Genomic DNA, 22062 nt, shown 5'->3' with positions numbered 1-22062 from the left:
TAAGAATCTTTGGGTACTCAGCCCTGCAGTTTAGTGTCAGCCATATATTTCCCTCTCGACAAGGCCATATATGCAGGTAATGACGAACGTCTTATGCGTCGGTATAATGTAATAATTTCTTGCGTTCGAGTCTATGCCATTGTCATCGTTCACCGTTCACGGCCAACCGATCTCGGTGGTAACGCGGCGGGAGCGCCGCTCGGACCACTTACGAAGCGCGAAAAGGAATAGCATTGGAATGGAATCGCTAATCTTATGCCGGCCGTCATTCTGTGGGGTTGGGTATAATTAAGGGGTTGCTCGTTTTTACGACTGTTTGTCTGGCGTTCCGCTGCTGAGCACGAAGACGCGGGCTCGATTCCCGGCAGCGGCGGCCGCGTTTAATAGGGGGCGAAATGCAGAAACGCTGGTATGCTTAGATTTAGGTGCACGTCAAAGAGCATCAACTGGTCCAAATTCATCCTGAGCCCTCTACTAAAGCGTCTCTCATGCCCCAGTGTCGCTTTTGGACGTTAAAGTAAATCAATCAATTAATTAATCATGGCTGTGTGTATAATTGCCATAATGACGTACGCCTCGAGCGAGAAATCTAACTTTCGAGAGCCCAGGGTAACACTTTTAGGGGCCCTCTTCGAAAATATATTGGCGTTAAAATTGCAGCGGTAATTCAAATACGCGCGCTCGTTTGTTTCCTTTCTGTGCCCCAACAAATGTACAGTGCTCAGCGATTGAAACGCGTTATTCGGACAACATGGCGGCCGGTACTTTCTTGCGCCACCGGTGGGCGCTGGTGACACTGCAATGATGCATTTTGATGCATCATTGATGCACCTCTTTGATGCATTGTAACTGCATTCGGCCTCCCCAAGCGATCACCCCGCGATCACCGGTGGTGCAAAAAGCGCCGGCCGCTATGCTGAGTATCGCGTTTCAATCGCTGAGCAATGTAGGTGCACGCATCGGTTAGCACTGATGGCGTTCGACAGTCGCGAGCATGACTACTCGAGTCGATGCCTGCCGCAGAGCCGTCGGCCTCTGCATAATTTTTACGGCGACAGCAGTTAAATGCTCGAAACAGGGTTTTTATCGTCCGTGCGCCCACCGTGCTGACGACGACGTCCATCATCGTGAAGTCGTCTTCGTTATAAAGTCGTCGCTATCGTGTCGTCGCCAGGCCGCCTACTCATCTTAAGCTTTATCCTCGCCGTATACGACGAAGAGAAGCAGTATACTTTGCCCTACGCCCTTGCCACTGGCATCCGAACTCACTAACCACAACATACGCTCGCGCGCAGCTATGGCGCTTGGTAATTCGTGCGAGGTTTCGCACCTAGCTTACACTAGCTCTGGGAGTGATCGCGTCTGTGCAAATATTTCGAAGGCCACAACAGGTAATGCCAAAAGCCGATAGCGGACGAAGACGAAGTCGTGTGCATCACAAAGAATTTGTTCTTGACAAGGTGGCAGTGTCCGTTGTAAACGCCTATAGTTTAAACAAATGACTTCATAACCGGAGAATATGCTGAAGCGTTCTGTATTTTTCTTTTCTTACGCTCCTTTCACGCTCAGACCTACAGTCTGGGCAGTATCGAAGGTACATGTATTTTGGATACTGTCTTGGATACCCTTTGGGCATTTTGTATCTGTATCATGATACGTCTGGCAAGACATATATCTATGTCTGTATTTCCGATACATGAAAGAATGTATCGTGTATCTTAAGATACAAGATACTGTTATCACCACACCACTGTAGGAAACTATAACGTTGGCTGAACTCCTCAATTTGATACTGTTGCCACTACGCCACCAAAATAAAACTAAAGGCAGGGCCATTCTTTTATCTTTCCGCCAGAGCCCTCAAGCGAGGGAACGCGATGAGGTCTGCGCGTCCATATTGGTGGAACAGAGTCACGTGGTGGCAGTCCGGCCGTCTCGACAAAAACAAGCGCGCGAACGTCTGCGTGCTGGCGTCCTTTATTTTCATTTCTTGTTTTTAGTTGCGTCGGTATCATGACACTTGCTCATATATCCACCGTACTTTGCTGCGTACGCAAATGCGTGCGGCGTCTCTCGCGCAAATTGTGGTGCCGTGACGTTATCGAAGTTTCTCTTGCATGGTGCTTTGTCACAGTCTGAAGAATGCAAGAAATGGGTTGCCTTGCGTGTAGTGGCTTTCACACATTGTTTTGGAATGAAAATATTGTACCTTGAGAAAGAAAGATATAACTTTTGTGATACTAACAGACATTTCATTCAAATGAAACAAGGTTGGTGGGAGTTAAGAAATTTCCCAGCAGACATTTTTGTCCATATGTGTTTGCTGCTGCATTATATAAATCTATAATAAGAAATTTGCCAATGTATCAAAGTATCTTAGGATACTAATGGCAAGTATCGTATCGGATACAAAAATTGCGGAAGCATCTTGTATCTTGTATCTCAAATACTTGTTGCCCGAGTATCTTGTATCATGATACAATGGCAAAGTATCTTCGCCTAGCCCTGCCTACACTGAAAGTCCTGTTCACTGCCCTGGATTTCGAAGCGCCAAGCGTGTTAAAGGATCAGAGTCGTAGTGCCTGTTCGTACGAACTTTATCACTCGCGGAGCGGCCTCAGTGCTCATGAGAGAAATTGTGCATGGTTTTGTACTCGTACACTTCACTCTGGCGAAAGAATAATGAAGGAGCTATATGTATAAGCTATATGTATAGCTATATGTATAAGGAACGTATGTGACGAAGGCTATGTTGATGAAAATGATGACGAAGCAAATGTTCGACAGACCGCGTTGCGCAAAGGCTTAAAAGTGATGTTGCTTGGAGGCCAATGGTGATTCCTACTGAAGCACATAGTAACTCTGTGTCGTGTTCAGTTTTCACAGGTGGTAAGCTATATAACAAGGTTACACGTCGAACCGTTCGGAAACATTTCTCACCATCACAGCGCCCATTAACACGTCATCAGATTGTTGAGAAATGCGAGAATTTACGAGTCTGTCTCTCCTATCGAGATAACTTCGTCGATTAGCGGTGCTGGCAGCGAGGCACCGAGTAGCAAACACCGGCCGCTACGGATCTGTTACGGCAGCAGTTCTTAATTGGGGGACCACGGGTCGCACACAATGCCTGCGATTTCCTTTTATCATGTCCTTACGCCGCGCGTTCAATAAACAACTTTCTCAGAAGCACGCGACGACAGAGCCTCAAGACGACGTAAAAAAATAAAAGAAGAAAGAAAAAGCGGGCGCGTAATGCACAACGGCGCGGCATCACCTATGCCGTGTACCCGACGTAACCGAGACCTCGCGAGGCACAGCAACATCCGGGGATAACAATAACGCAAAAAATCTCGACGCGAAAAAAAGAAAAAAAATGGAAAGCACAAAGAGCAACTCGAGAAACCGCACGCGCAGACGAGAGTATAGTACAGTCGTGCGTCGACATACGGAATGCATTCAGCGCGGCGTCCAGGTGAGGCAGCAGCAAAGAAAAGCCTCGGGTGAAAACGGACTCGAGAGAAAACAGATTACCGCGAGGAGCCCTAAACCACGTTCGTGTATACGTGAAGACACATGTACTCGTGTACTCCGTCTGTTACCGTCTACCACATATGCCGAGACGTTGAGAGGCACATGTATTGCTCGCAGTAGAAAAAGAACAAGAATAGGCGGTACGAGGAAAAGGAATTATTACACCCCCCCTCCCCTCGGAGCGCCGGTCGTAGAGTCGTTGTCGTCGTTCGTCGCTGTGTATTTTCCTCGCTCGGATGCTTTCATTTCTCGGCTCGTTCACGGACCATTACGCGGCCGGCGCACGCGCCGCGTGCACGCGCGATTACGTGCGCACTCCGTTCCAGATTCTCCGCAGAGCCTTCGAGCAGCGCGCGCGAACGCGTCCTCGCAGTCCGTGCGGTTGTGCCTCGTATACACGCGTACACACAGTGCTAGGTTTCGCGCGTATATCGCCACAAGAGAACACCAACTGGACAAGCCGGTGGGCCGCTGCACTCTACAGGGATGAGCCAGCAACTCTAGAGAGCTTCGCGAGAGCTTCCCGTAAACGCTTTGACCAGAATACGGAATCGTAGGGGGCGTGGAGGATGGCCGCGGTGCGGGATACATAGCAGTGCGGTGTTGCGCCATTTAGCGCCTTAGCCCGCTCTGCTCATTCGGCCGGGAAAGCAGGAGAAATTACCTCGTTGTGTGGGCGTGTGTGTGTGTGTGTGTGTGTGTGTGTGTGTGTGTGTGTGTGTGTGTGTGTGTGTGCGTGCGTGTGCGTGTGCGTGTGTGTGTGTGTGTGTGTGTGTGTGTGTGTGTGTGTGTGTGTGTGTGTGTGTGTGTGTGTACAGCTTCTTCTTCTCGAGTGTTCCTTCTCAGAAACGTTTTCTTTGTCGTTTTTTTGTTGTTTCCTTTTACTTCTCGCAAGCTTCCCGCGTTCGCTTCCAGCGTTTATAGGTTTAATGAGGGAGAAAATCGCAGCCACTGTGTTTCTTTGTGAAGGCAAACATTTAGGATTTCTGCTTTCGATGCTGCGCCCGTATTCAGAAAGACATTAATCTTACACTAAAGCTATTCGTAGGAGCACTGGATGCCAACCAATCCCCATGTCGGACAGATATTTCGCAAAGATGGCCGGCCGACGGCAAACAGGTGCACTTGCGAACGAAAACTTCTCAAAGCTTTGCTGATTTGGTCCCCGATGCTCAGCATTAATATGCAGGGAGAGGCACAGAGCGTTCCTTCCTTCATGCAGGACGAGATGAGTGAGAGCACGCTATAACACGGGGCTATCTAGAGGGCGCGTCTATCGGCGAGCTGTAGAACAATGAAACACTCTGTATATACGACTAAAGTAAAGAGGATCGAGGACGTGCCACGAAAACATTTAATCACCCTGCGCGCGAACGCCTCTAAAAGAAGCGTGTGGTGTTCGCTGTTGCAACCGTGCCCTCGTGTGTGTATAGTTAACGGCCGTTGTCGTCCGATAACCTAACCATGTTTGCGTGTCGGTGTACGTAATATTTAATATGTAAATTTTAGCTAAGGCGGTGCCCCGTAGTGCTATTATAGGTGGAGTAGCATGAACGCCGGCGCTATTGTATTCCCATGCGCTCCTGCGACGCGGAGTTCGTATAAGCGTTTCGTTCAGAGATACGTATTTGTGTGCAGTATATCTACCGCCTTATCTCTGTCGAGGCATGCATGCACCCCATGTCGCTGTTAAATTTCCAATACCAATGACATATAAGCATCGTATATTCAGAACTCCGAACGATTATACAGTGAGCATTTATTTAAACTGCCTTTTCTTCCTGACGACCCTAAGATTGACGTCTAAAAATAATTTTTGCATCGGTATACAACTAAGAAAGCGCTGTTCATACTAGTAACGAAAAAAGAAGTCATGCTATTCCACGTACCAAGACTAAGCGGCGCTGTGCCTTGCAGCTATCAACAGATTGTAAACGCGTGGCTATATTGGCACTGCTGTCTTGGCAGACTCTGGAGGAACGATATATTGTAATCTTATACTCAATAGCTTCGCTAAAGGCAGGCTGGAAATGCCTGCTGCCAATGAATAGAAGTACAGCGACAAGGACGACGTGTTAGAGAATGGCAACTCCTTTGTCAATTCGTCACTTACGTTTTTTTTTTTCTCCTTTTCTGTTTCACTGAAAGAAGAAGTTGTGAACCTATGGTGGATTCTCAGACAGAGAAAAGTTACAAGCATATAGAAGTTATTGCGGTCATATAGCATCACCAACTACGCACATTGACGTATGTTTCTTGCGCGTAGATTGCAGTTCTGACCCCTGCGTATTATGCACCAGGACTCTTATTTACGAAAATTCATTATGTTAGTAATAAAAGAATGAATCATATGCACTTCGGCCAAGATGAGCAACCCGCTCGGCACATTTGGCTTGGTGTTTGGGTCGTTATGTATTGAAGTGTATCGACTACATTTTCAGTTGACGCTGCTAACGTTGTTCTGTATAATGGATTAATTGTCCCCTTTAATATTTTACAGTGTCGGCATGCCAAGAACGTTGCGTCGGCACGCGCTTTCTTCCTCAGTGGGATAGCATGAACATGTCCACCGAACGCACAAGCCTTGTATATCGTGTTAAACCCAATTCACACGACGCGATTTCACCCTCGCGACGCTGCGATTTCCGCCGTTCAGCTAGTGTACTATATGCAGATCTCGCGCTGCTGCTGCCGCTCCCGAACCAAATGGCGTGAGTGTGCTGTGGTGAATAGAGAGATGAATTGAACGTGTGGGTTAGACCTTAAAAACGGTAGAGAGAATGCCTCGTCCATCACCATTAATGCATCGCAGGAAAGGGAATGTCGAACGCAAAAAAAAAAAAAAAACAGAAGCACTGTGTCTAGCTCAGTGGCATAGCAACGCAAAAATAACGAGCGAGTTTCATTTGCCGAAACAGTTCGTTGACTTCGGCAGTTCCCAGCTTTTGCGCTCGCTTGCAACAAAAACTAAACAAGCAGAAGATCGGTCGTCGGTGTGCGTGTAGAATTCGCTGAAACAGAAATGATGATAAAAAAGAGGCTGAGATATCACAGAGAAGCTGCCAGGCTTCCCTAGCGTGCCTGATAAGTGCGCTTGACTTTGCCTTCAACTTCCAAGGTCAGAATCGTAAAGCGCTTTTTTTCTTGTCGGCCTTGGTTATGTTCCCTTGAGGGAATGCTGTTATTTTTTATCTGTAAGGCACAGTTCGCCATCCTTCCTTGATAGGATCGATTTCCTATGTGTCTGAACGTCAGAGGCACTTCGCGGAAAACATAGCGCACAACAGAACCGACAGACCCATATGCACTGCCAGCTTTAATTGAATATTGTTGTGATAAGAAATCAACAAATTTTCGTAACCAAACACGCGAACTTTACCTGACGCACGCGTTCCCGTGCTTCCATCTCAACTCGCAGATTACTCTAATAAACTTTCTTTCTGTCTTTTTCTGCTCGCTATACGCTGATAAACTACCAATCCTACGAATAAACGAGAAGAAAGAGGGTTAACCGAGGGGCCCGATTTTTTATTAGTCATATCATAAGAGGCCAACAAACACTGACACCAAGGACGACATAGGGCAAATTACTTGTGCTTAATAAATGAAATAAAGAAATGATAAATTAATGGAAATAAAAATGGATGAAAAAACAACTTGCCGCAGGTGGGGAACGATGCCACAACTTTCGTATTACGCGTTTTCATTAATTTGTCGCTTTTTTATTTCATTTGTTAAGCACAAGTAATTTCCGCTATGTTGTCCTTGGTGTCAGTGTTTGTTGGCCTCTTGTGACAATCGCACGAATGTATGTCGAGGGGAATATAGAAGTTAATGAAAGTTATGGAGCCTGTAATAAATCAACTAAAGTTAAGATAGCCTACGTAACCAAAGAAAGAAATGGTGGCAGACATGACAGAGTGACAAAGCCGGCAGGAACAGTCGGGAGATAAGACAGACGACGCAAAAGCAGGTTCCCCACGGAGACACGGGAACAATTTAGAATGTACGTGCAACTTTCGCCCGACAAACCTCTTGCTCTCACATAACCCTTAATCCAACCTCTCACGCATATGCCGCTACACGTCTGTGTACTCGTTAAGTGGGGCCTTATTCGCGAACGCGTTCGCATGCAAGTGTTGTGGGGCCGCGGGCATACCATGGCCAGGTCGTCATGGCGAACGAAGTGACAGCGAAGCAAGTAACCAACGACGTACAGTTCTCACGAACAGAAATATTTTTCGTTTTATCCGACCCCATATCTGCGATCAAATATTCGACCCGGCGCCTACCACCATTCGACAACACTCCCAAGGTCTTCTAGCAAAGCATCGGGAAAGCCGGTCGACACGCGCACTGCAGCGATCGCAGGCTTTTCTCTCAACCGGTGCGCCAGAGGAATCGCACCCGTAATCAATGACGCCGGTCTCCGAAAGGTCACGGTGCCTCCGCGCCGCTTTGCATCCGTCTTCTCGGCGCCCCGTTCGACTGCACGCATGCGCGTCTCATGCCGCCGCCGCTTCCACTGGGAGCAGCGTGCACACGGATTAGGCTTAAGGTGAAGCGCCCGACCATGAGCGTGCGAAGCGTTTTCAGAGATCGCGAGTGATGAAGCGGACCCGAACGCACTGAACTTGGGCACCTCTGCAACACTGAATCAATCTGTTATAACTGTCGCGAGTTCTTAAGAGAAGATTCTCAAAAACGGAAGCTTATGCACGACGGCACCAGCATTTCGCTGCGCACCACATAACTGGTTCCGTCTTCGAAGCTTGCGAGTGACCAATAGTGTCGCCGGGACCGCGTCGTTCATCAATCGGGCCGTTCTTGAACTTTCGGGGCCCGCAGAATGTTCGAGATCGAGCGGGGCGCTTTCTTTCAACCAATACCCGCATATAGGAGCGAAGGAATGAATTCATTTAAGAAAGGGATGGTGACGTGGGCCTGCGGGGTGGGGCGGGGAGGGGAGGGGCAGTTAAGGTGTTGGGGTGTGCATCCAGCACGCAGTCGTCAAATGCGAAGCACCGCACTGCGAGAATGGCCTTCTTTTCGTCTTTTTCTGGGCAAATGCAGCCTTTGTAGCAGCTTTTCTGTCTACACGGGCCAAGATTATTTCTGAGCCAAATTGCCACTGCGTAAATAATAATAATAATAATAATAATAATAATAATAATAATAATAATAATAATAATAATAATAATAATAATAATAATAATAATAATAATGACCTCTGGTTTGGCTTCACAAAAATATCTTGCACTAGAATCCTTAGTAAGAGCAAATGCTATTCAATCCGGATGCTCAACGTATTGTTCAGAATCATCATGTGGTTCAATATAATTCTGTAGGGCAGTGGCAAGGAACACTTACAAACTGAAAGATCTGTGAATTCGTCCCTGATGTTTGCTGTGTCCGTATTCGCAAACAACTCGTGCGACAGAATTGTTCGTAAGAGAAAGTTCCCACCACTCATGACGCTTGACATATCATTAACGACGGCGACCGGCCAACGGGAAAGAGCACTTACGAAAAAAAGCTTCGTGAATTCGGCTATTGGTGGCCTTGAGTGACACATCCGTGTTCGTTTTACTCTCTTTAATAGTTCATGTATTAAGTACCGTAAGTAATTTACTCAATGATCCTTCTCTTAGCCTGTAAGGTACGTGGATGAAGAAATTGTAAGTTGACAAGACGTCATACGCCTGGTTGTAACCGTGTTGATGACGTGCTGAGTATGCCACGGATTTATTTATTTATTTATTTATTTATTTATTTATTTATTTACCCTCAGGGCCTTTCGGCATTAGAGAGGGGAGTGGGTTATACAACAAATAAGAAGGAAATAAATCATGAGCTTATGCACAACATTTGCTAATTATACAACATTAGCTGAAAGTAATGATAAATGCAGTAATAGAACATGACATATAAAAGTAACATTAAACAAGAAAAAGGAAAACACCAAGAGCAGTTCGTATACACAAATGTTTGCTATTATACATTGTTAGCTAGTGCTTTCCGAAAATTATCATTGTTATTAATGGAAACAATGTCAGAAGGAAGTTCATTCCATTCTTTCGACGTACGTGGCAAAAATGAGTGTAAAAAGTGTGTCGTGTTACATGCACCAATTCTAACTTTATAATGATGATCAGTACGGTGAGATAAGTAATATGGTAGCGACATGAATTTTGGATGAAGTGTAGGGTGGTGATACAGCTTATGAAAAAAATGAAAGGCGGGAAATTCTTCGACGTGTTGCTAGCGGTTGAAGACCCAGATTCGATCTCGTTGAAGAGACGCTTGCACCAAGGTGGTAATTCCAAAGAATAAAACGAGTGGCGTTGGTTTGGATTAGTACAAGGGAATGTACTAGGTTTTCGTTTTCGTACGAAAACTCATACGGGTTATTCGAAATGGGCGAATTCTTTGAAGAAAAAAGAAAAAAACTGTTATTCACTGAGAATTGAATTTCGGACAACTGGTCAGAGCCCGGCAGTCGTCCAATCAACCGACTAAAACACGAGACAGGAGCATGAAGCCGAATTACTGCTCCGCACAAAGTGCATGATGTTATGATAACGCATTAACCAAACGAGATCTTATGAAGTTAGCACAGGGTATGCTTTCTCTTCGCAGAAGGAAGATTCCATCTTTGTTTTTTTCAAATTAACTTCTCTTCACGTTACTGAGCTTCTCAGCATCAGTGTTGCGGGAACCCACCCACAGAGCTCGACGCCAGCTGTTGTCAGTCTCGCGGGTGCTTTGAAACCTTTGGTTGAGGGTATACCGAACGCCAGTAATGTTAGGTGATGTTTTCCTTATTTGCTAAGGAAAAAGATAATCCAGACGACAGAAACAGCAACAACAAAACGCGCACCACAGTCGCATTACGCTCAGCGTGTTCCCCTCTGCATTCCTTCTCGTTTCGCTCCCACATCACTCGTGCGCAGCCTGGCGTCTCTAAAGCTGATTCAGGTTGTCGGAAGCGCTTGCCAGCCTGCTCCTCGCTTTCCCTTTCCTGTCAAGTGCGTGTATGTTTTCAAAACAAATAATAACAATAATGTCGAAAGTGAGGTAACGCTACGCATGCTTGCTAGTCTGCCGGCCCCGTCGTATGCATTCGCTATACCGTATTTCCAAACATTTTCTTACGCTAGAGCTGTTCGGAACAGGCAGCAGCTAATCGCGATGTTGGAAAGCTTATTAGCGAAGGTGTCCCACCAATGGCAAGCAACTGCACTTACGAAAGAAAAGCTTTCGGACAAATTCTCCCCTTGAAAGCAATCAAAAAGAAAAAAAAAAGGTTTATTTTTGGGCAGTACATTATTCTCGTCAGTGCAAATTAGAAATTACGTAATACATCAGTTACCACTTCAGTAATTATTGATTTTTTTTGTTGTTGTTGTCTTCAGGGCACGTGGCGTGGCTTCAGGCACTTAGTTTTATATTCGTCCTCCGTACTTTCTCCCATAGTTTACACTGCAATGTGTAATATAGCATGGGGAACAACGATGCATTTCGCAGCGAGTCCATGGTGACGAATATCTCGAAACTGGTGCTATAGTATCAGGTTTGTTGGACATACCTCTAGCAATGATAGGGTTCAATTTTATAATTTCCTTTCGTCTCTAAAGTAAGGAATGAAATGCTAGTTAGTGAATATTAGACGGTCAATGAGTTGATCGGCGATTATCACAAATTTCATTAAAACTGTCGGCCGGCACGAAAGGTGCGTAGTGGAACGAACAACTACTCTCTTCCTGCAACCGATATCGAGAATCGGTTATAACGTCTCCACCGAAACACCTGCGCGACGATCCGAGCTTTCGCTGTAATTTTCATAATGACGGCGCTCCGTATTCCCGCCTCGATGAAGCCCGAATTTCGAAGCTGCTAATAGATACTCCCGTCTTCGCCGTGTCGAGCGCGACGCGAGACGTTCCTTATTCAGTTAAGACAAAGCCCGCACCGGTCCCCACCGCGTGCGTATATCTCAAGCGTGAACGCACGATCTCGCCGCTTTGTTCGTGTCTTCTCCGCCGTCTGCGGCTGGCTTCCTCGTTCTCTTTGTCACCGGTGTTTATTTAAAGCTCCTTCGCGAAAGTCAAAGAAGACACCGCGCACGAACATGTCTCATCCGAGAGAGCCGAGCGACGCTTCGTCCGAGATGCTTGTCAGTTGCGATGCGCCGCTCTCCTTCCTTATATGCTGCTCGCGTTCTTTTTGGTTTTTGGTTTTGTTTTTCCGTCGCGCTGTATACGCCTCCGGACGCTTGCGACACGGCGCAGGCAGCAGCACTACTCCGGTCGAGAAGCTTCCTCCTAGATATCTGCCTGCGCACGCGGCAGGAATGCCGAGGCGACTGCGGGATAGACAAAATTATACGCAGACTGTCTTCGCAAGCTTAGCGCATGCGTTAAATTCGGAATAAATTTCGGGGAGGCCAGTTTTATTTTACTGCAACAAATTTCGCTTTGCATATATCGGCCACTGAGAACGCTTGTGTTTTCGCATGTGTTGGCACAAATCTCCGCGTTGTCAGCCAGGTAACCGCAAACGCTTAACCCCGGATTCTTGCACGATCTGTGTGGTTCGCGAGTTCTCATATCAAACGGGGCTACCTGTTGATCAAGGACTTCCTTGTTCGATAAGTTCGTTACAAAAAGAAAGAAAAGACGCGATGCTATATTGAGGCTGTGCGATGTTACCTAATCCAGTTGTCGCAAGCGCGGTTTTTCTGCCAAAGTTTGCCAAAAGCGTTGTCGTCGCCCGCTGCACTTAAAACGACCGAAAAAATTTTCGGAGCTTTTAGTGGACGGTACTATACGTCTGATTCGAATTAATAGTGGATATAGAAGTCGCGATTAACTTAGTATAGAAACCGAATTTCCAGACGTTCTTTAGATCCACTATTACGCTCCGGCAAGATCACTACATTACAGTTCATCTGGCACAGTCAGTGATGCAGGGTGGTCTACGGCTTGGTCATATGATCTCTCAGTTAATTTAAAGCAAAATGCCATAGAAGATTTTTTTTTTCGGGTGTCACTTAGTGGAACTTATCTCTCTTTACACGAAGGCCACTTTCGTGGAGTTTCTAAAGTGTATTCCAATGGATACCCGCCAGCGACCAGCCTGGAGCTCTTAACGGGGAACACAGCGATCGGACAGGAACACGAAGGCACCCCAGCCAATTACGAAAGGTAACGGCGTTTTGAAGATCTAATGGCGAACAAAATCGCAGAGCTAAGGGCACAGAGTTGAGCCAAGTGGTCCTGTTTCCCTGTTAATCCCTTGCGCATTGTCAACCGTAAACTGTTGCAGGGCAGGAATGCGAATATTATAAGGGTTCATTACAGCCGCGGGTTTTGAGCATTCCACAGATAGCTTTTTTTCCTTCTTCTTTCCCCTTTCTCTCTCTCTTCCTTTTTTTTTTCGCCGATATACATAGCGGGAACATTTCGAACCAGTTCCGACGACACACTGCACCGCTCCGGAATGCACACAAAGCGTCCCAACACACAAGAAAAAAAATTGTAACTGACTGTTCCCTTTCTTTTCTTTATTTTTTTACCCCGCTTATTTTTACGTTCAGCATTTTATGCTACGCAGGAAGCAGCGGCCAAATCATTTCAAAAAGCGTCCGCCTCTCTTGTGCCGCAAAGAGACCGCGCGCAAGCGGTGGTGCGCATTCGAGTATGGCACGCATAGCACGCGCGCGCGCGTCGGAAGGACGACTTCGGGGACCGTCGGAGAAGGACATACCGAGGCGCTTCTCGATCGGCTCAAAAGATAATCGCGAAGCTAATCCTACACGCTGCTCGCTGGACCAGAAACGAGGAACCTAAACAGAAGCACAGCACTTGCCTTCGCAGCGGCGACGTTTTGAAATCCAAGCCAATCCACAACGAGAGCAGACGACACACTGGCCCACGCGCTCGACTGCTCCACGCGCCGCGCGCAGGCGACGGAACAGCGGTGGCGCTGAAGTCGATTTTCCGCTTCTTTTCTCTCGTCTCTTTCCCTCCGTTCGTAGCCTCCTTCCTCTCCTTTCGTTTCACTCTCTCTCTCTTCCTTTCCTCGTCGCTCCAGATGCACGTAGCTTTGCGCCCGGTCCCTCACTCACGTAAGATGCATTACGCATCTATTCGTTTGGCTCACCTAAACAGTAAGAAGTTTCCGCCGCGTCATTTACCTCATCCCTTTTACCTTCATAGACCATATAGTCTGAGAGGGTTAGAACACAAAGCTAAATTCCTGCCCTAATGGCATCGCTTATTGGAACTCGTAAATGCGGGTAGGGGATTGTTGGAGGACAATAACGCAATCGCCACGCTCTTATATCATTTAGTAACCGCGGCAACACAGTTCAGCGCATTCTTTTAAGCTTTTCTCCCGCGGAGTTATATCTCACCTTCCTTTTTCCTTTTCTTTTTTTCGCTGTCCAAGGTCTTGTGCAGCGGTTAACTATCGCGTCTTCTTATGCACCCATATGCCGAAAAGTTGTATGCAAGTCTGCTGACGAAACAAACATTTATATGGATTATCGTGACGGATCTGTAAGTGGTGACTATATCTGTAACTAATCTGTAAGTGTGACTATATATATATATATATATATATATATATATATATATATAACTTAGTAGATATTGCGTGCCGATCCTTGGTTTCATGGAACCCGTCTGTCTGAGAAGATTTGGGTTAAAAGAGAAGGGAAGAAGAACGCTGACTGTAGGTTAAAAAGTCTATCAAGAAAGTGACGTTTCGGCTCTCGCACGGAAGCCTCTTTCACTGCACGAAACAGGACACGACAGTAGGAGGTGGTCCATGGCCGACTTCCATTCCTCACAGCGGGGCGCTCTTGCAAAACGGCACAAGCGAAGTGGCTTTTATTTTTCTTCCTCGCTGCTTTCTGAAAGCGCACGCGCACGGGGCTAACGCCAAAATCTCGATAAGCGGTGATCTCACCACTGACAGTTCGCGCGTAATAAGTGACTTCGCAGGTAATATACTGGTACGCGGTGCTACCCGCACCTTCCAGCGTATTGTTTGGGAGAGAGAGAAAGAGTCTAATGGAAACCGAATATGTCAGCCGTACTATATGCCGGGCTTGCTACTTCAAAGAAGGGGTTTGAATTGACATGAAGAGGAGAGTATAAACAACAATAACAACAACAAGCATATCCCTGCATACAGTTATTGAAAAAAAAAAGGGAAGGAAGGACTAGAAAGAAACAAACAAATCAAATTCATATGACTGAGGGATGTTAATGCTTGAGGAGCCTGCAGCAGATCGTGGTGATCGTGTTTTTGAAAGCTTGAGAGATTTTCGTGAATACGGGCACCGGGAACTGGGCCCGTACTCACCAAAATCACTTACGCTAGAATTGTTCGTAACAAAAAGTTCCAGCCAATCCGGATGCCTTTCATAATATTATCGAAGGCACAGCCACCCAATGGCAAGAAACACTTACGAACTAAGAGCTTTGTGAATTCGGCCTCAGTTCGGTAAGTTTGTGGAACACTATAGTACATTTCTTTAACTTTCTACAATTATATCTTCTCTGTCATTGCGCAGAGAAAGCAGTGCTCGGACTACGTAGCAAACGATCTCCCGCGCACGCGCGCGCGTGTTTGTATGGAAAATGTTATCGAATATAAAGGTAAGTATGATAATATGTGCGAAATCAGTCAGGGTTCAGTCCTACAAGGAGGGATGCCACGCGTTGTCTGAAAACCTCGGCATGAAATTTTACTAACATTTTTGCAAAGGTACTTCTCAGAGCGTTGTTTGTCATTACATGTTGCATGTTATCGTAACCTTCCGTATTGGTATGCCGTCACTTTCCTGAGCAAGACCTTGCTTGATAAGAACTTCATTTTAGGTGTCAAAGTTGTCTGCCGCTGTTGCATATGAGAATGAAGACTCCTGCAACAAGCTCGGACTAGTCACACAATGAACGCCATACAAGCGGCTCAAAACATGTTCATGCAGTGTTATAAACTAGGGTGTCGAACCGAACCCGAACCGAAAACCGTACCCGAACCGTAATTTTGAGCGGTACTGAACTCGAGCCCGAATGGCGATATTTTTGAAACGTGTCTGAACCCGAGCCCGAACCGAGCCGAACCTGAACCGAAAAATAAATAGTAATAAAAGTTACCGGTTCGGCACGAAACCGTTCAAGCGTCTAAGGCGACAACAGGTGCTCAATTGCTCAACGATTCTTCGAATAACTGCTTCAGTCGGTGCACCCTACTAGAAGATTGTGAGGACTCACAAACTACGTTGTGTGCAGGACTGGGGATAGAGGTAGGTATGTTCTAGTACACTTGAAGTCGTGAGGCATTGCGTATAAAGGGCTGCAAGCTTTTCAAGCATGATATATCTCCTTCAGCTTTGATTAAATCAACTGCTATTCCATCTTCACCTGCATCTTGTCCCCGGGACGTGTCTTGCAAGGCAATTTTAACTTTATCGAACCCCTATAGCCTGTTCATCACTACTTCCAATGAAAGTAGCGTGCCTGCGCTAGGTACTGTATACAGGTCAGTATAGAAGTCTTCTGCTGCTCTTACTATATCATCGAAATTGCTGATGACGTTACCCTGGTTATCTTTCAGTGCATACATCTTACCTTGTCCTTTTTCTCACTTTTCTCAGTTTTCGTCTCACTCTCACTGATTTCATGCTGCGGCCATTCTTTACTGCTTCCTCGACTTTTCCCACGTTACAATTTTGAATATCCGTTACTGTCTTCTTGTGTATCAGTTTTGACAGTTCAGCGAATTCTATCTGATCTCTTGAATTAGACAATTTCATGCTATGTCATTTCTTTATTAGGTCCTTTGCTAGTTGGGAGAGCTTACCTACTGGTTGCCTTGGTGCCTTTCCTCCAACTTCAATTGCTGCTTCTGAAATTAGCCTAATTGCGGTATCATTCATTGGCTCTATCTTGATATTTCTGTCACAAAACTGCATATTTGTTTGCGAGCACCAGCTTGAATTCGTCTGCTTTTACCCTTACTGCGTGTAGGTTGTCCTGCTTGTTCTCGACAAATTTCGCTTTTTCTCTCTTAAAATTGAAGCAAATCCTGGACCTCGCTCACCTATGGTCACTGCCCTTTACCCTATCTAACACTTCTTGGTCCTGCACTATGCTAGGATCGTCAGAGAGTACGAAATCTATTGCATTTCTTGTTTCTCCATTTGGGCTTTTCCATGTTCACTTCCTGTTACTACGCCTCCTGAAGAGGGTATTCATCATTCGGAGTCTATTCCTTTCAGCGAATTCTACCAACTCTCTCCTCTAGTCGATGCGGTAGTTGCCAAATGCATGTTCCCCAGCCTTTTTTAACCGCGCGTTTGCATTGAAGTCGCCTGAGTTTGCACCTTTCCCATTGCTTATTCAGCATCTTCTTAAAGCTGTTCTATTTCTTCATCATCATGACTGGAAGTTGGAACATAGGCTTGTACTACCTTTAATCTATACCTCCTATTTGGCTTTATTGCGACGACTGCTGCTTTTTCATTAATGCTGCAAAATTCATCAATGTTATACGCTATGTCCTTATGGATTAGACATCCTATCCTGAATTCTCTCTTATCTGGAAGATCTCTGTAGCAGATAACGAGGCGCTGTCAGCACTGTAAAGCCGCACCAGTTCTTTTAACCTCGCTAAGATCAATAATATCTCAGGCAACGCCCGACAATTCATCAAGGACCCCTGCTAAGATAGCCTCACTTGAGAGGACTCGAGTGTTAAACGGTGCAAGGTTCAGTTTCCAGTGGCGCCCTGTCCGGATCCAGAGATACTTAGCACCCTCTGCCGCGTCGCAAGTCTGACTGCCGACTCGGTCAGGTGCACCGCAGCCGCTGGGCACTGAGGGCCACGGGTTAATTGGGTTACATGTAAGAGTCGTGAGGAAGGTAGTGGCCGAATACTTGCACCAGGGAGCCGAATTCCTGTTCTGGTGAGGGAGTGTCTTTTTTGAAGCTTAGTGGGCCTTCCTAATATGGTTTAACCCGGACTAGTATAACTACAATGGTTCCGGGCGCTTTTTTTTTTTTCGGTGTCAGGCGCCACTCCAAGCCTCGAAATGTAGTGGACTTATGGCTTCCTGATTAGAAGCCCAGGGATGTACTTCTGCTCCATGCCATCACAGAGCTGGAAGAATCCCAACACTATACTAATCCATAAGAAAGGAGACGTTAAAGAACTGAAGAATTCTAAGGCTATTAGCTTGCTTTCAGTATTATATAGAATATTCACCATGGTAATTTCCAATACAATTAGGGAAATGGTTTACTTCAATCAACCAAGAAAACAGGCTGTCTTCAGGAAGGGATATTCTACAGTATATCGCATTCATGTTGTCACTCAGGTAACTGAGAAACTTGAGGAGTACAATCTACCTTTCTATATGGCTTTGATAGATAACGAAAATGAATTTGCTTCAGTAGAGATACTAGGGGAGGGGCAGTCATGGAGGCATTGCAGACTACAAGGGAATATGTGAATATCTAGAAGATACCTACAAAAATTCCACAGCTATCTTGGTTCTCCATAAGCAAAGCAGAAAATTACCTATCAAGAAAGGGGTCAGGCAAAAAGACACAATCTCTTCAATGATGTTCGCTGCATGCTTAGCCTATAGGTACTCAAGCTGTTAGACTGGGAAAGCTTAGGAGTGAGGATCAACGGCGAATATTTTAGCAACCTTTTGTTTGTAGATGACCTGTTCAGCAACACTGGAGATGAAGTGAAACATATGGTTCATGACCTTAACCGAGAAAGTGCGAGATGGGGTTAAGGAGTATTATACAGAAGACAAAGTTAGTGTTCAACAACCTGGCAAGGAAACAAAAATGCATGATCGCCAGTCAACCTCTAGAGTCTGTACAGAAGTACGTTTATCTAGGTAAATTACTCGCAGGCGACCCTGACCGTGAGAAGGAAACTTACAGAATAATAAAAATGGGTTGGAGTGCATACGGCAGGCATTAACAAATGCTTACTGGGAGCTTACCACTGTCGTTGAAAAGAAATGTGTGCAATCATTGCATTCTACCGGTGCTAACAAGGGGCAGGAACTTTGATGTAAACAAAGAAGCTTATTAAGGACCGAACAAAGAGCGATAGAATGAAAAATGTTAGGCGTAACGTTAAAGGAGAGGAAGAGAGCGGTGTGGATCAGCGAGCAAATGAGGATAGCCGATAGTTTAGTTGACATCTAGAGACAAAAATGGTGCTGGACAGGTCATGTAATGCGTAGACTATAGGCAACCGGTGGACCATTAGAGTTACAGAATGGGTGCCAAGGGAAGGGAAGCGCCGTCGAGGACGGCAGAAAATTAGGTGGGGTGATGAAATTAGGAAATGTGCATGCACTAGTACGAATCAGCTAGCGAAATACACAGGTAATTGGAGATCGCAGGGAAAGGCCTTCGACATGCAGTGGGCTTAAACATAGGCTGATGATGATGATTGTAATGATGATGATGACGTGCTGGTAACTACGGCTACCTCGGCAAAGACGCTGGCACTTCTGAAGTCGGCCATGACAGTTGTGCTCCGCGGCCGAAAGGTTGGTTCTGGAGCTCCGCGGAATCAAAACTTCTGGGGACCCTCCCATTTCGGCCGTTAGGTCAACTTATTACTATCACTAGATGAGCTAAATGAACACGGAGAGCGCATAAAGCGACGTCCTCAGAGCGGGATATCATCGAGTCCAGCTGCATGAGTTCTTCTAACCATAACAATGCGGTCACTAATTAATGCCAGCACCTTCTCAGTGACGGGTAACAGCGGCCGTATTAACGATGTGCGAAATCTGCTTTTCTTACACTTTTCGAGTTGTAGAAATTATTTTGTGAGAATTTGCTTGCTTTTCACTTCATTGCTGGCACTTAGCCAACGCAAGACTACGGGCGTGTGCATATAGGCGCTGGAATAAACGACGTATATGGTTCAGCGCAAACTGTCCGTCTTCATCGTCAAGTGCATCGATGTGCTCACTTTCTTCTAAAGAAGTCGCAAACTGAGCGAAATGCCAAATGCTGGCTTCTTTCTTCGCTACAGACTATAAGTTTGAAGTTGTAAGTTGTGTAATGCAATGTGAATTCGTGCTGTCTTCGACAGCATAGATCACGTGCCGCAGTTCGCTCACCACCAGCCCTGTAGAAAAAATAAAGCACTGATGCAAAACAAATATTAACTGACTCTGCTGCTGTCAAAGCAACGATCGAGTGTGGAAGCTACGCAGACCATACGCTGACGCAGGGATTCTCAGCGCAAACTTCTTGCAACGTAAACTTCTCCGTGATTATTGCGCTCTTTTTCACGCATATCTCAAACGACGCTGGCTCGATGAGAGCCGCCAGTGGCGTTGTAGACGCCGCACCTCGATGGAGCAACAGATGAGACCGACGGGAAAACCTCGGTCGTTAGTCGGCGCATAGCCTCCTAGATATGGAGGTTATGCTGGGTGCCTATAGTGAAATATTCAATAGCGCTAGCTTCACGTTCAGACCTACTCATACCAGAAAATACACGCAACTCAACAGGAACGCTGGTCTCCTTACGTATATAGTACCAGCAGCGGAAGGCAAAACGTTGCGATTGCGCCGCCACCAAGGGGAGCGGGAGCTGAGTTAACGCTTTATTAGGGGTGGCACCGCGGCCTAATTAATCGCCACCGAAGAGAGAGAGAGAGAGACGGGGGGGGAGCTGGGCTTGGTGCATAGAAGAAATGCGTTATTTCTTCTTCACCGCTGGGAGCACGGCTCAGCGCTTATAAGGAGGGAAGGGGAGAGAAAAGGACATAATAAATGTAATATGGCAGTTGACAGCCCAGTGTCCCGGGCAGGGGTCGTAGCGTTTACGGTGCGTACAATTCGCTTCGTCGCTTTCGCAGCCAAACGCACTCCGCGCATCTGAAGGCCCTCTAACCATCCGCCTGCGAGAGGCGCATGCGCCGTCAACACGAAGCACAACAACGGCGGCGCCGACGGCGCGATTGCGCCCCCGAGCTTCCGTATAATGGATATCGCAATAAAATAAAAGAGGATATTTATTTGATGCGAACGCTAAAAATTTTGCGCAGGGATCTCCTTCATGCGGTGGCATCTACTTACCTTTTGTGCTGTCAGGATGCTCTGCGGTCGATAGCGAAACTGTATGGGACACATGGCGGGCTGCCGTGTAATATATATATATATATATATATATATATATATATATATATATATATATGTTCCGACTTTCCCATCCCACAGCGTAGGGTAGCCAACCAGGCGTATATCTGATTAACATCCTTGCCTTCTCCCTCTATTTGCTCCTTCCTCCTCCCTTGGGCCACTGGGTATGTTATCCGAGCAGAGAACTGCGCCGTTGGGTGTGTTTCCATTCCTGGCCAGTTCTCCGGCATAGATGTGCCACGGTTACACAAGGAAAATGAAGCTTTAAATGTATTTGCATATGTGCCATATTTTGCTGTGCTCACACCTATCACCGAAATTCTATCCTCGACCAGCATCATAAATTGCCTTCGTCCTCGTCACGGCAAACAACAGCTGCAGGTGACGAGGCTTTGTTCGTGTCATCTGTTACACTGCTGCTACCTCACTACCTCAAAAAAGCTTCGCGTCATTGAGATTTCCAACACTGAGTTGTATCTCCGTGTTCTTTATTTTTCGTGAGCACTTATTATTTAAATTTAAATTTATTTCTTCCCTTCGCGTACATCTGAAATGCAGGGAATAGGGACAAAAAACTTTGTCAGTTGACAGCTTGGCGGAGTCCATGTACCATTACAGACAATCAATAGAAGCGCAACAGTAGTAGCTGCCAGCAGTAAAACTTTATACGAAGCATGAAAACTTGGATACTAACGAGAATACAAAAATTATCGCTTGTGAAATCCAAAAAGAAAAAAAACAATGTGTGCAGGTGAAGAACATACTTATCGAAGTACGAAAGGGAGAAAACCGTACCGCATTTCACAAATTCAGTGCAGAAAATAAAATTTGAGATCACTTTGCCTCATCTGTGTTTGTGTTTAAGAAAAAGTTTATTTAAACAAGGGACGATACGAACACTGAGTCACCAAGGACATTTGTACCGCAAGAAATTAATTCAAAAGTCTGCTTTATTGATGTTATCTGCTGTTATCGTCGTGAGTTGTCCTACAGAAAGGTACGAGTCAGACTGTATTGCTACGGAAACTCTGCGCTTTATCGAAAGTGCTCCTTGGGTTGCACAGTAACATGAACGGCGTGTTATTATACATTAAACTCATTTTGTAACAGAGCAATAATCTGTACCTGTAGAACTGCTCAAAACGTAATATCCTGTTCGTAAGGAATAGATGACGACATGGTGAATTCCAGGGAACATTTGCAATTTGACGGAGAGCTTTCTTCTGTATTATGTGGATCTTGTCTATATTTGTGCGTTTCGTCGTACCCCACACTAGCGAGCACTAGTTTACTTGGGCGAAAAACAAGGCTAGTTGTTCTC

The 22062-nt window shown here is 45.9% G+C and overlaps 1 protein-coding gene across 2 annotated transcripts in view; it reads right to left on the bottom strand.

The window, feature by feature from the left end:
• ninaC (STKc_myosinIII_N_like and MYSc_Myo21 domain-containing protein ninaC) overlaps positions 1-13498 on the bottom strand; it is a 164865-nt gene extending 151367 nt beyond the window's left edge. For both annotated transcript variants that reach the window (XM_075681029.1, XM_075681028.1), the window contains exon 1: positions 13405-13498. The gene's annotated coding sequence lies outside the window, so the exon portion shown is untranslated. The remainder of the gene's footprint in view (positions 1-13404) is intronic.
• Between the last annotated feature and the right edge of the window lie 8564 nt (positions 13499-22062).

Source organism: Dermacentor variabilis, chromosome 2 (genome assembly GCF_050947875.1).
Source record: "Dermacentor variabilis isolate Ectoservices chromosome 2, ASM5094787v1, whole genome shotgun sequence".
Taxonomy (NCBI): domain Eukaryota; kingdom Metazoa; phylum Arthropoda; class Arachnida; order Ixodida; family Ixodidae; genus Dermacentor; species Dermacentor variabilis.
Note: the sequence above shows the minus strand (reverse complement) of the source record. Positions and strands in the feature narration are given on the sequence as shown.